Below are 14,022 nucleotides of genomic sequence, written 5' to 3' on the forward strand. Positions count from 1 at the left end.
TTGGAGGCTGGATTGCATTATACCTAGGTTGTTGTTTAATCATGCCCCAACTTAAATTTGAACTTCAAATTTAAGACCCATTAAATTTGAAAATAAATTCATGACCTAGGACCAAATAAATTTAAGAAGAGGCCGCGTTGTCTGAGATAATGCTCCAGGTTATCAACTCATTTTTTCAATTCTTTGCCAAAAAAAAAAAAAAAAAAAAAAAAAAAAAAGATTCTAGTAATCAATCGAGAACCGTTTGTGTATATAACACAGTCCTTAATTTGTGTTATATATTTGTAACCATTTTGTGTATTGTAATGTAGTAAAATAAATATGGACAAGAGTTGGATGACAAAGTGCAGAGGCTCGAGGGAGTATATGGAAAGGGCCGAAGCGTTCGTGAAGTATGCAGTTACGAACTCTAAAAATAAAAATTCAATTGTGTGTCCATGCAAGAAGTGTGGCTTAAACATGAGCCTACGACCAGAAGAAGTATATGACCATTTGACCGGTGGAATGGGAATTATGCCCAATTACACTGAATAGATTTGGCATGGGGAGAAGATTAGGGCTCCTGTACCTAATAAAGTACCTATTGTTGAATCTTCCAAGCCGGTTCCGGCTGCAAATAATGTACCAATACCCGACAAATCAAGAACGATGCAGTCCATGTTGCAAGATGTTTTTGGCATGCATAATATTCGGGCAGATGATGGTGAGTGTCAAGTGAAAGTGCAAGCCGAATATGTACCTAAAGCAATTAATGAAGAAATCAATGAGAGTGCCAAGAAATTCTACAACTTGGTTCAGGATGCAGACAAGCCACTTCAAGATAAAACACAATATAGCAAACTGTCAGCTATTGTTCATCTATACAACTTGAAGTGTGTGGGTGGAATCAGTAATATGATTTTCACACATTTGCTTGAGTTCATCAATGAGATAGTACCAATAGATGAGCCACCTTTGCCTAAAAGTATGTATGAGACAAAAAAATATTTAAGAGACTTGGAGCTTGGATATGAAAGATTACAATTTATCGAAATCATTGTATGTTATTCTGGAAGGAAATGAGAAGTTAGATACATGTACAATGTGTGGAGCATCAAAGTGGAAGGATGAAATTACTGAAGAAGATGGCTCATCCTGAACATCGAAGAGACGGCCGGTGAAGGTGTTGCGGTGGTTTCTATTGGCTTCAAGATTGCAAAGCTTGTACATGTCACAACATACTGCTTCCCACATGAGGTGGCACGTTAATGGGCACACAAAAGATGGTGTGCTCAGGCATCCGGCAGACGATGAAGCTTGGAGAGCATTTGATACACTACACCCAAACTTTGCATCAGACCTACGGAATGTTAGGCTTGGTCTAGCGTCGGATGGTTTTAACCCTTTTGGGAACATGAGCACAAGCCACAATACTTGGCCTGTCATGTTGGTTCCATACAACCTACCTCATTGGATGTGCATGAAACAGCAGTATTTCATATTATCTATGATTATTCCAGGCCCAACTGCACCAAGAATGAATATAGATGTCTACCTACAACCTTTAATATTAGAGTTACAAGAGTTGTGGAATGTAGGGGTACGGACATATGACATATCCATGAAGAAGTCATTTATTATGCGAATAGCATTGATGTGGACAATAAATGAATTTTCAGTGTATGCAAATTTATCTGGATGGAGTACTATGGGTCTACTGGCATGTCCTTATTGTATGCATTCAACGAGGTCAACATGGTTGACATACGGGCGTAAATATTGTTATATGGGGCATAGGCGATAGTTGTCTGCCGATCATAAGTGGCGACAGATGGCAAGAACCTTTGACGATAAACAAGAGCTGGGTGATGCGCATGTTATTCCAGATGGAGGTGAAATCCTACGACAATTACAGGGATTTGATGTTGTTCACAAAGACACATGAAGGGACAAACGACAAAAAACTGTGCAACAAGGTCATGGGGCAAATGAGAACGCGGTATGGAAAAAGAAAAGTATTTTTTTCATATATTGCCCTATGGAAGGATGATTTGTTACGACACAACCTTGATGTGATGCACATCGAAAAAAAATGTGATGGATAATATCATTAGGACCCTACTGGACATGAAAGAAAAAACAAAAGACAACCACGCAGCACGTTTAGACTTTGAGTAAAATGGGTTTGAGAAAAACACTTCATCCATTCACTAATGAGAGAGGCAAAATATATCTATATGCGGCATGCCACATGATGTCTAATGAGGATAAAATTAATTTTTAAAAGTGATCAAAGATGTCAGTGTACCCAATGGATATGCCTCTAATGTGTCTCGTTGTGTGAACCTTAAACCCCGTACCATTGTTGGTATGAAGAGTCATGACAACCATATACTCATGCAACAACTGCTGGTAATAGCTTTGTGTGGATCCTTGGAAAAGAAGGTTGTGAAACCTTTGATAAAGTTGTCTGCATTTTTTAAGGGTGTATGTTTGAAAACATTGACGAAAGAAGATCTAGCCTGACATAAAGCTAAAATCCCTATCATATTGTGCAAGCTTGAACAAATATTTCCTCCGGGCTTCTTTACAATTATGGTTCATGTTGTCATACATTTGGTTTGTGAATATCGACTTGGTGGACCGGTACACTATTGGTGGATGTATCCGGTTGAGAGGTAATTATGTATTCTAAGTATATATAAGGTTTTTTTCCCTTTATTGTCTCAACGAGGTAATACAAGAGATAATTATGTTTTCTCTATGTAGGTACCTTGGACGGTACAAATCCCTAGTGCACAATAGAGCTACACCTGAGGGTTCTATAGCGGAAGGTTACTTAGCGGATGAAATGCTCACATTTTGTTCGCAGTACTTAGAGAACGCACTCACAGTCCACAATAGGCCTCAGAGAAACCCTGATGAGGCTAGGGGAGTGATAACACGAGTAACCCTTGACCAATGCACATTGACGCAGATCCATCGATATATTATTTTTAACTCGGACGAGTTCCTTTAGTTACGCATATGAGTTATATTTTTTAATACATCTTACTTTGGCTCAAACATACACTTGTTTATTCTAAATGTGGACTACAAACATATAGGATGCACCTGGCTAAGCTGAGGCACGACTCCAATAGAGACTGACTATTGGACAGAGAATTGCACAAACAACATAGGGATACATTTTGTGATTGGTACCATAACTACGTAAGAATTTCATATGGTTTAATTTATAAAATAATGGTGATCGTTTTATGAGCGACGTTTTATTGTATATGTAATTTTATACATCCTGCCAACTGCAATGTTATCTCAAATCATAGGTCAACCGAATGGACCAGACACGTAGAACTGAGTTAGGGGATAAGCTTGTATGGCATTCTAAAGGGCCAATTGAAACGGCCTTCGAATATAATCGATATATGGTTAACGGCAAGCTGTTTCGCACTATGGCCCAAGATGAAGGAAAAACAACCCAAAACAGTAGTGTGTGTGTGTGTGCCTACAGTTGATGGTGATACCTATTATGAGAAGCTAACTCGAATAATCAAGGTAGAGTACTATAACACGACTAGGTATGTGTTATTTAAGTGTGATTGGGCGGACATTAGAAATGATAGAGGATGGTCGGATGATGAGTATGGTATAACACTTGTGAATTTCAAAAACCTAATACATACGGGAGATAACATTTTGGATGATCCGTACGTATTATCTTTACAAGTATCCCAAGTATACTACGTCCATGACAACAGGAACCCAGACTGGTGTTGCGTAGTAAGGACTAAACCAAGAAACGTGTATGATGTTGGTGAAGGGGAAGGGAACAATGATGAAGATCTCAACTACCATGAGAGTGAGCCATTGAACTTGAACATTAATCAGGATCCAAATAATGTTGATTACGGTGAAGACCTTCGTTATGCCCGTAGTGACACACCTACATTCGAAGTAGTACAACTACAATAAAAGTAGCATGCATGTATGACTTTATTTTTTCAATAATCTTAAACTGATATCAAAATACATTAAACATGTTGAGTGGTTTCTATATTTATATTTGATCTGACACTTTATGTATATTTGTGTATTTTGTAGGCTGATATGGCATACAAGTCACCTCCAAGAAAGAAATTTTTTTTGCGGATCCCAATACGACTCTTTTCATAGTCTACACCTAAGGTAGAGACATCTCAGCATGTAGATTAGATAGAACATGAGGACCACCCACCTTCTCCGAGTGCAATCATGGTTGAGGAGCCCTTACAGGATAGCATACGTACGCCGTCGGATACGGCTGGTGGGTTTGTAAAGTCTTTTGATAATATTGATTCTAAGATTTTGGCACAAGAAACTGAGCGGGAACGAGCTCAGTCTCAAAAGTCTGAGAGGGAACGAGCTCCCACACAAGAGTTTGAGGGGGAACAAGCTCCCAATACTAGCATACAATTGGATAGTCGAAAAGTTCGTACAATAGGCATGTACAGTGGCGGACCCAGGTAACTGACATTGCAGGGGCCAATAAATATAATTTAAAATAGAAATTGAATAATTTGTCACACAATATGTATCACAAAAGTACATTATAAAAATTCATTATAATCTGTGCCAAAATTAATATATTAGCAACAAAAACATGTTGGCACTAGTACAAAAAGACAGAAATATAAAGTGTTCAAAAACCTAGTTTACGTCCTTTTAGAGAAACAAAATCATCAAGTATCGAATCTAAATTGAAGCTCTCAGCAATTTCCCTTTCAATATACACAACTAAACTATTTGCAAGAAATTCATCTTCCATTTTGTTGCGAAGTCTTGTTTTAACAATTTTCATAGCTGAGAATGCTCGTTCGGTAGTCGCTGTAGACACTGAAAGAGTCAAAACAAGACGAATCAATCTATCAATAAGATAGTATGTCTTTGATTTTCCTGTCTCTACCAATCCTTGACATAATTCTGCAACAGAAGACAAATTTTGCAACTTCAAATCATTATGCACATCAAGCTCAAAATACTTCAACTGGAAACCCAAATTAATTTTCTCCTGCTCAGAAAAATCAAGAGGATAATACACCTCTGCAAGACTACATATATCATCAATTTTAAATGATTTATAACCATCCTTTGGATCCAAAGCTGAGCTAAGTGTCAAAAGTCTGACTGCCTTTTCACCAAACCTACAATTAAGCTCTTGCAGTTGAAAGTCTATAGCAGCATTGAATATGTCAAAATGATAATGATGCTCCACTGTAATGTGATTCCGTTGATTACGACCTCGACCTTCAATATAACGAGCACTCAAGTCTGGGATGTCAATTTCAAATTTCTTGGAGAAAGAGACAACGCTCTTAAGCAATTTCTCCCAATCATCATCTCTCAGCTTTTGGATAAGCTTTTTTGCAGTAGAAACTGAATTAATAGCATTCAAAATGTCTTGAGACTTTTGCTGCAAAGCTTGACAAAGAACATCAGTGATACCCATAATTTCCTTCATCAAATGTAAAATAAAAATGAATTCGAAGGATGTAATCATTTTATAAGCAGCATTAGCATCTCCCCGTTGAAAGTAATTAGCTCCTTCTCTTCTAATTATTTCAAGCACTGAACAAGTAGCATCAAACACACTTATTAGGCTGCAAATAGAATAATAATGGGAACCCCAACGAGTATCACCAGCTCATTTCAAAGTGCCAATTTGGTTAGCTCCTTTTCCAGTTTCAAGATCACCAATAGCTCGCATATGTGCAATTTTTTTTCTGCTTGAGCAGCTTGTAGTTGATCGTGACGTTTACATGAAGCACCAACCATATTGATAATGAAATTCAAATTTGTGAAGAACTCATGAACAGAAACCACTTCTCTAGATACAGCAACTAATGCTAATTGCAATCGGTGAGCAAAACAATGAACATAGTATGCATAAGGACAATCATTAATAAATAATGCCTGAATCATATCCTTGTCCACGAATATTTTGAATGTCAAGTCCATGATGAGAAAGAACATCAGATATTTTATTCTTGAAAGTCAATGCCGATGTATCTTTAACATGAACAAGATCAAAGAAGCGTTCTTGTATAAAACCATATTTGTCAACAAATCTCAAAACAATAGCCATTTGTTCTCTTTTAGACTCATCTCGTGCTTTATCAACAATAATACAAAATTTAGAGTCTCTAATATCTTCACGAATTTTATCTCGCACTTTACTTACCATGACTTGCAAAATCTCCTTTTGAATTCTATGTGAAGTATACTTTGCAGATTTAGGAGCATTTTCCAAAACAACTGTTGCAACTTTTTCATTATATGATGCCAAAATTTTAATCATCTCAAGAAAATTACCTCGATTTTTTGAATCAGGAGTCTCATCATGACCTCTAAAAGCACATCCTTGAAATGCAAGCCACCGAACAACATCAATAGAAGTTTTTACACGTAATCGATTATTTTGAATTTGTTCAGTACTTTGTACATTCAATAATTTATCGATATGCTGTGATTGTTGTTTTAAATCCTCACAAGATTTCACAGCATTATTATGGGGTGAACAAGGATCCTCTCCAATATGAGTCAAAAAGGCACATTTCTTTCCATCGTGAACCTTTTTCCAATTTCTAAATCCCTTGGTGATAAATACATCCCATCCATGACGTCCAACTGGTTTCATTGTTAAAAAATAACATGGTAGACAATATGCGGCATCCGTAGTAGGAGAATACTCAAGCCAAGATGAAAATTGTGTAAACCATGAAGCTTGAAAACGATGGGGATGATTTTCAGGTCCAGAAAATGGATAGTCTTGACGCAAAATTTGATATGGACGTGCTTTCAAATAAGCCATTCTTATTTCATCACGTCGATTGACTGGATAGTCCCACATCGGAGGACGTTTTCCTGGATCTCGTTCTATAGAAAAACCATCAACTTCGTTAACATTAAGCGTGGAGGATTTAAAAGGAATCTCTTGAGCTTCCACAATTAGAGATTCATAAGGATGTTCTTCAACTTCAATCCTTTGAGATTTAAGAGGACGTTCTTTGAGATTTGAAGTTTCAGCATTAAAATTCAATGGTGGATTACTTTCTGGAACATCAACTTCTTTTCTTTTGAAGAATGACTCGATAGTTTTAAACTTTGACATGCTTAATGAACCTAAATTTTCCAAATTAAATTACAACCCCATAAGATACAATCAAACTATCAAACAAAACAAAACAAAACAAAAAAATTATCAGAGTCTAATAAGTAACAATCATACAAACTAAAAAAAAAAAAGCCAAAAAAAACAAGAGTCTATATAACACTAAACTAAAAATAATAATATGAAAAACTAAAAACTTCAAAACTAACATCATTGATAATTTCATATATAACCCAAAACCAAAAAATATTCTGAAAATTTGAATAGAGAAATTACCTTGTAGACAAAAGTCACAAGATCAGCACAAGTATAATAGAGAAGCAATGCCCAAAAATAATGAAAAACCTCTTGTCCTCTTCCTTCTTATGCTCTTCAAGACTTCAACACCTGCAAATTAGCCAAACCTCGAAACTAACCTTTTTTTAAAAAAAAAAAAGAGAAAAAAGTTTTTCATACTCATTGAACACTAAAAAAAAATACCTCAAAAAAATGTTAAACTTCCACACTTCAAAGTTTCTGAGTTTCACACTTTCACTTCAGCTTCTTTTTCCACCACAGGTCCACAGCCACAAAACTCGGTACTCACCAGTCGGCAGTCACCAGCAGTGGCGCAGTGCAGGGTTTTTTTTTTTCGTTCGTTCGTTTGTTCTTTCGTTCTTTTTTTTTTTTTTTTTTTTTTTTTTTTTTTTTTCATTCGTTCTTTAGTTCTTTGTCTAAGAGCTTTTACAGATTTTTTTCCTTTTTTTTTTCTCTTCTATCATTTCATTTCTTGAGCTGTGCGTGCTTGAGGTGCTGCAGGGCAGCAGGTGAGATGGGCTGTGGACTGATGAAGCGACTGATGGAGTGTAACTGTGTAAGCAATGAACTGATTCCAGATTGAAAAAACCATGCTGTGGGCCCCTTAAAAAAAAAAAAAAAAAAATCTATTGGATAGTAATGATGATTATGGTGGGGCCAAGTTTGAATTAACCTTAGAACTTAGTATAGTAATTTTATTTTTTTATTTTTCTCAGGAGCCAGCAGGGGCCACGGCCCCTGCTGGCCCCAACGCTAGTCTGCCATTGGGTATGTATGTTACACTTGATATATATGTAGTCTATGCTCCAAATATTTTACTTGATTATGCTACAAAAATGTGTATATTTTGTTTAACTTATATACACATATAATATTTTATTTTATTTTTTTTTTATTTTTCATCTATTTAATTTAAATACATATACGGATAACAATTTCACATCAGAGATGTTGGCTCTCCAACCGCCCTTTGGATAATACCTGGAGGCGAAAGGTGGTAGTCAATTTTAATGCGACGTGGTAGCCAGTTGGCACAGTGGCATGAAATTTAGCCAACTAGGAGTGAAATACGTTCGAAATAGGAAGTTTGTGGGGCTAGGTGCCCCAAACTAGAGGAAGATATCGCCTTAGGCTAAGGAGAACTTGTGGGCCGCTCTAATGGTATGTAAAGCAAGTTATTTACAAATTTATTGCGTTGAACATATATTACAACATGTACATAGTATATAAATCTTTTTTTTTTTACTAAATTGCAGTAAAAATTTTACATCATGCCTGATGCACCAATGAATGAGATCAAACGGATAGCAATGATTGACTTCGGGCATAAGTGAAAAAATTTCAAGTATAGGGTGAAGAAGGCTATAAATACACAAGCCAATGATACTCGCGAGAGAATTATTGAGTCGACACCCAACATCACGGAGTTTGATGCTGAGGACATGGAGATAGCCATCGATACATGGTTGACTCGGGAAGATAGGGTAATTATATCAACAAATGTCATTATTTTTAAAGTATGTATCTTTAAACTTTCAACAATACATGACACAATTTATTTGTTTATAAGAATTGCGTAGGCAAGGGCTGAGTGGAATAGACAAATATCCAAAAGTGTCAATAAGATATTTCACACATCTAGCTCGAAGAGTTACGCCAGAGTCACAAAAGAGCTGGTACATTGATTTCATTCACAATAATATATATATAAGTTCTTGTTGAATTCACGTTCGCCCATTCGGCTCTTGTTTGATTTTTGTATATTTGTTTTCGTAGGAGATATCAAAGCAGAAGCCACCCACCCGAGCTGAAGTTTTTGTGGCAACTCACACAAAAAGAGATGGGACGCCACGCAAGCAGCTAGGGTTGGCAATTTTTGACACGACCCGCGAACCCGACACGAACACGACACGAAAAAACCGGATTTGAGTTTGTTATAATCGGGTTCGAGTCATAATCGGGTTGACCCGATTATAATCGTGTTTGGTGAGTCAACCCGCGGGTTGACCCGCCAACACGATTATAACCCGATTACACGGGTTGACCCGCTAACACGATTACCCGCCAACACGATTATAACCCGATTACGCGGGTTGACCCGCCAACACGATTATAACCCGATTTTTTTTAAAAAAAAAATTGAAGGTAAAAACTAAAATTGAAGGTTGAAACATGTGAAAACAGTGAAATTGATGCCGTGTCGGGTCGGGTTGTGTAGGGTAAACGGGTGACACGTTTATTAGTCGTGTTTGTCGGGTCGTGTTCGGGTCGCGCGTCACAACCCGATTAATAATCGGGTCGGGTTCGTGTTAGACCCGTTTATGTAATCGGGTCAGTCGGGTTGACACGAACCCGACCCGTGAACCCGAATTGCCAACCCTACAAGCAGCTGAAGAGACGATTGTAAGTGCTTAACTTAGTCTTTATTTGTGTGTTGTTGAATATATCATATAATAAAGTAGTATAAGTATTTATTCCGAAGCAAATAAATGTCTAATAATTAACACATTTAATATATATATCAGAAAAAGTTGGAGCTGATGACAGATGACACTACAAGAACGAACCAAGTATCTCCACAGAGTTCAGTACTATGGGCAGAAGATGATGCTCTTGCAAGGGCAATGAGGAGAGCAAAATATTCAGGTCATGTGTCGTGGAATAGGGGTTGGCCCATTACTAGTTAGACCCACTACTCGATCATCTGCATCACGGTTGACTCAAGAAGCTACATTTAATACTCAAATGAATGAGATGATGAAAAAGTGGGAGGAAAAGAAGAGAATATCGGATGAGCGATGGGAGGAAGAGAGGAGACGAGCGGACGAAGATAGAAGAATCGCGGACGAAGATAGGAGAAGAGCGGATGAAGAGAGGAAACAAACTAATGAAAGAATTGCAAAACAAGATCAAATGATGGAGAAGATGCAGATGATGATTGACGATCTTGCTAGAGCCAATGCATCACTTCTGCCAACTCTTCGTCTGCGTCACGCTCATCGTGAGGGTGACATCCACAGTAGCTAGTCCACCTGGTTAGCTCCAAACATGATTAACTATACTTTTTTTGAGTATATAAAGTTGAAAATATTACGTGTATTGTTACTATATATATATATATATATATATATATATATATATATGTGTGTGTGTGTGTGTGTGTGTGTGTGTGTGTGTGTGTGTGTGTGTGTGTGTGTGTGTGTGTGTGTGTGTGTGTGCATAACACATTTCATTTGAATCACTAATGTAGGTGACGTGCTCTTGATGTTTGATGATGACGATACGCATAAGGAACTATCGTGAAAAAGACATCTTGAATTATTGTGAATGTAGGTGGAGTACTATTGAATTTTGTAAATGATGTAGGTAACTTTTGTGTTATCGGTCGAACTTGATCGGTTTGTGATCATAGGTAACTTATGTATTATGCTTTAAAATTACTTTTGGTGATATGTCGTTTATGATTGAGGTAACTTGATCGAGTTGGGGTTGAGTGAAATTATTTATGGTGATATGTTGTATTTATTATTGTTTTTGTTTTAATGCCTTGATATGAAGTTTGGGTTATATATGAGTTTATGTGAAAGGAACTATCGTGAAAAAGACATCTTAAGTTGTTGTGAATGTAGGTGGAGTACTATTGAATTTTGTAAATGATGTAAGTAGCTTTTGTGTTATTGAATGTAGTTGGACTTGATCGGTTTGTGATCATAGGTAACTTATGTATTATGTTTTGAAATTACTTATGGTGATATGTCGTTTATGATTGTAGTTAATGTAAGTAACTTTTGTGTTATCGGTTGGACTTGATCGGTTTGTGATCATAGGTAACTTATGTATTATGTTTTGAAATTACTTATGGTGATATGTCGTTTATGATTGTAGTTAACTTGATCGGTTTGGGGTTGAGTGAAATTATTTATGGTGATATGTTGTATTTGTTATTGTTTTTGTTTTAATGTCTTGGTGTGTACATTAAGGCATTGTTTTGGTTTTAATGCCTTGATATGAATTTTGTGTTATATATGAGTTTATGTGAAATGAACTATCGTGAAAAAGAGATCTTGAGTTGTTGTGTAGGGCTGGCAAAACAGGTCACCCGACACGACCCGTTAAGACCCGCGACCCGTTTAACCTAGACCCGGACACGACCCGTTTATGTTAACGAGTCGGGGCTCCAGACACTACACGAACACGATTATTTCACGGGTCACCCGACACAACCCGTGAACCCGTTTAACCTAATGGGTCGAATCGGGTCGACCCGACCCGTTTAGCTTAAAAGTTTTATATATATATATAAACCAAATACATCATCAATTCCAGAAGATTGTCAATGGCTGTTGGTTAAGGTTAGGTTTGTGAGTCATTGGGTATGACCATAATGCATCAGCTTCAATCAAACAAGTAGAGTCAGAAGACCAAAGACAAGAAATACTGAAAATAAACCACCTTCATAAAATGGGTTACGAACAAAATGCTTCTTCCCATGGATTTGCACATCCCAATCTTCATAAAATGGGTTTTTTTTAGATGAATAATTAATCAATATTATAAACAACAAAAATCACCACACAATCAAAGTAACAACATTACAATCAAAACAAAAGAACAGCAAACACAACTGCAGTAAGTTCAGTAACACATTCTGCAGAAAACCAACCAACAACTAAACCAAAACCCAAAACAAGAATTAGTCTAGAACAGAATCAGCTAAGTTCCAAAGCTGACAGATTCTAATTTCTAATATTCTCTCTTGTTGATGAAAAATTAAAAATGGAAATCAACTAACATACCGGCGGACCCGGCGGTACCGAATGCGACATCGACCGGAGAGACCGAGAAAGAGAGTCTGAGAGAGAGAGCGGCAGAGAGACGGGGAGAGCAGAGACTAGAGAAACTTGAGAGAGAGAGAGAGAGAGAGAGAGAGAGAGAGAGAGAGAGAGAGAGAGAGAGAGAGAGAGAGAGAGTGTGTGTGTGTCGAGCGGGTCCAGTTCCGATTGAGCCTCGCGGGAGGAAGAAGAAGGGGCGGCGGCACGGAGCTGAAGAAGAGAACGGCGGCGGCGCGGCGACTCGGCGAGGCTGAAGGAAAAATCAAAAAAAAAAGAAGTTAGAGTTTTCTTTCACTTTTCTCACTTTTCCGGTTTTGTTTGTGTTTTACTGTTTTCACTGTTTTGAATCTTTTGATTCTTTTGAGTTTTGATTACTTTTGAATCTTTTGTTTTCAACTTTTCACTTTTCAGATTATTTCCCCTCAATTTCCTATTCGGCCATTCTCCATTTTTTTTTTTCTATTTTTTTTTTGGGTTAAAAAAAAAAAAAAAAAAAAAAAAAAAAAAAAAAGAAAAAGAAAAAGAAAAGAAAAAGAAAAGGTAATCTTGTCTGGCGGGTCACCCACGGGTGACCCGTGACACGACCCGTTTAACTGAGATGAACGGGTTGACCCATTTATGACCCAAACCCGTTTAAGGTAGACCCAAACTTGCTAATTTCGTGTCGTATTCGTGTCGGGTTGTCGTGTCGTGTCAAAATTGCCGGCCCTATTGTTGTGAATGTAGGTGGAGTACTATTGAATTTTGTAAATGATGTAGGTAACTTTTGTGTTATCGGTCGGACTGATCGGTTTGTGATCATAGGTAACTTATGTATTATGTTTTGAAATTACTTATAATGATATGTCGTTTATGATTGTAGGTAACTTGGTCGGTTTGGAGTTGAGTGAAATTATTTATGGTGATATGTTGTATTTGTTATTGTTTTTGTTTTAATGTATTGGCGTGTACATTAAGGCATTGTTTTTGTTTTAATGCATTGATATGAAGTTTGGGTTATATATGAGTTTATGTGAAAGGAACTATCGTGAAAAAGAACTATCATGAAAAAGACATCTTGAGTTGTTGTGAATGTAGGTAGAATACTATTGAATTTTGTAAATGATGTAGGTAACTTATGTATTATGTTTTGAAATTACTTATGGTGATATGTCGTTTATAATTGTAGGTAACTTGATTGGTTTGGGGTTGAGTGAAATTATTTATGGTGATACGTTGTATTTGTTATTGTTTTTGTTTTAATGCCTTGATATGAAGTTTGGGTTATAAATGAGTTTATGTGAAATGAACTATCGTGAAAAAGACATCTTAAGTTGTGAATGTAGGTGGAGTACTATTGAATTTTGTAAATGATGTAGGAAACTTTTGTGTTATCTGTTGGACTTGATTGGTTTGTGATCATAGGTAACTTATGTATTATATTCTGAAATTACTTATGGTTATATGTCGTTTATGATTGTAGGTAACTTGATCAGTTTGGGGTTGAGTGAAATTATTTATGGTGATATGTTCTTGTATTTGTTATTGTTTTTGTTTTAATATCTTGGTGTGTAGATTAAGACATTGTTTTTGTTTTAATGTCTTGATATGAAGTTTGGGTTATATATGAGTTTGTGTGAATGTTTATGAATTCATATATGTGAACAATATTTTTGGTATTGGGTATTTTAAAAAAAAAAAAATTATTATTATTATTATTATTTTAATTTTAATGCCGTTTTAACATTTAAAACGGCTCTAAAAATATATTTTAATTATTTTTTA

At 36.5% G+C, this 14,022-nt stretch overlaps 1 pseudogene; it reads right to left on the reverse strand.

Annotated features, from left to right (window-relative positions):
- Window positions 1-4,660: 4,660 nt before the first annotated feature.
- On the reverse strand, window positions 4,661-7,129 carry LOC133856766 (uncharacterized; annotated as a pseudogene).
- Between the last annotated feature and the right edge of the window lie 6,893 nt (window positions 7,130-14,022).

Source organism: Alnus glutinosa, chromosome 14 (genome assembly GCF_958979055.1).
Source record: "Alnus glutinosa chromosome 14, dhAlnGlut1.1, whole genome shotgun sequence".
Taxonomy (NCBI): domain Eukaryota; kingdom Viridiplantae; phylum Streptophyta; class Magnoliopsida; order Fagales; family Betulaceae; genus Alnus; species Alnus glutinosa.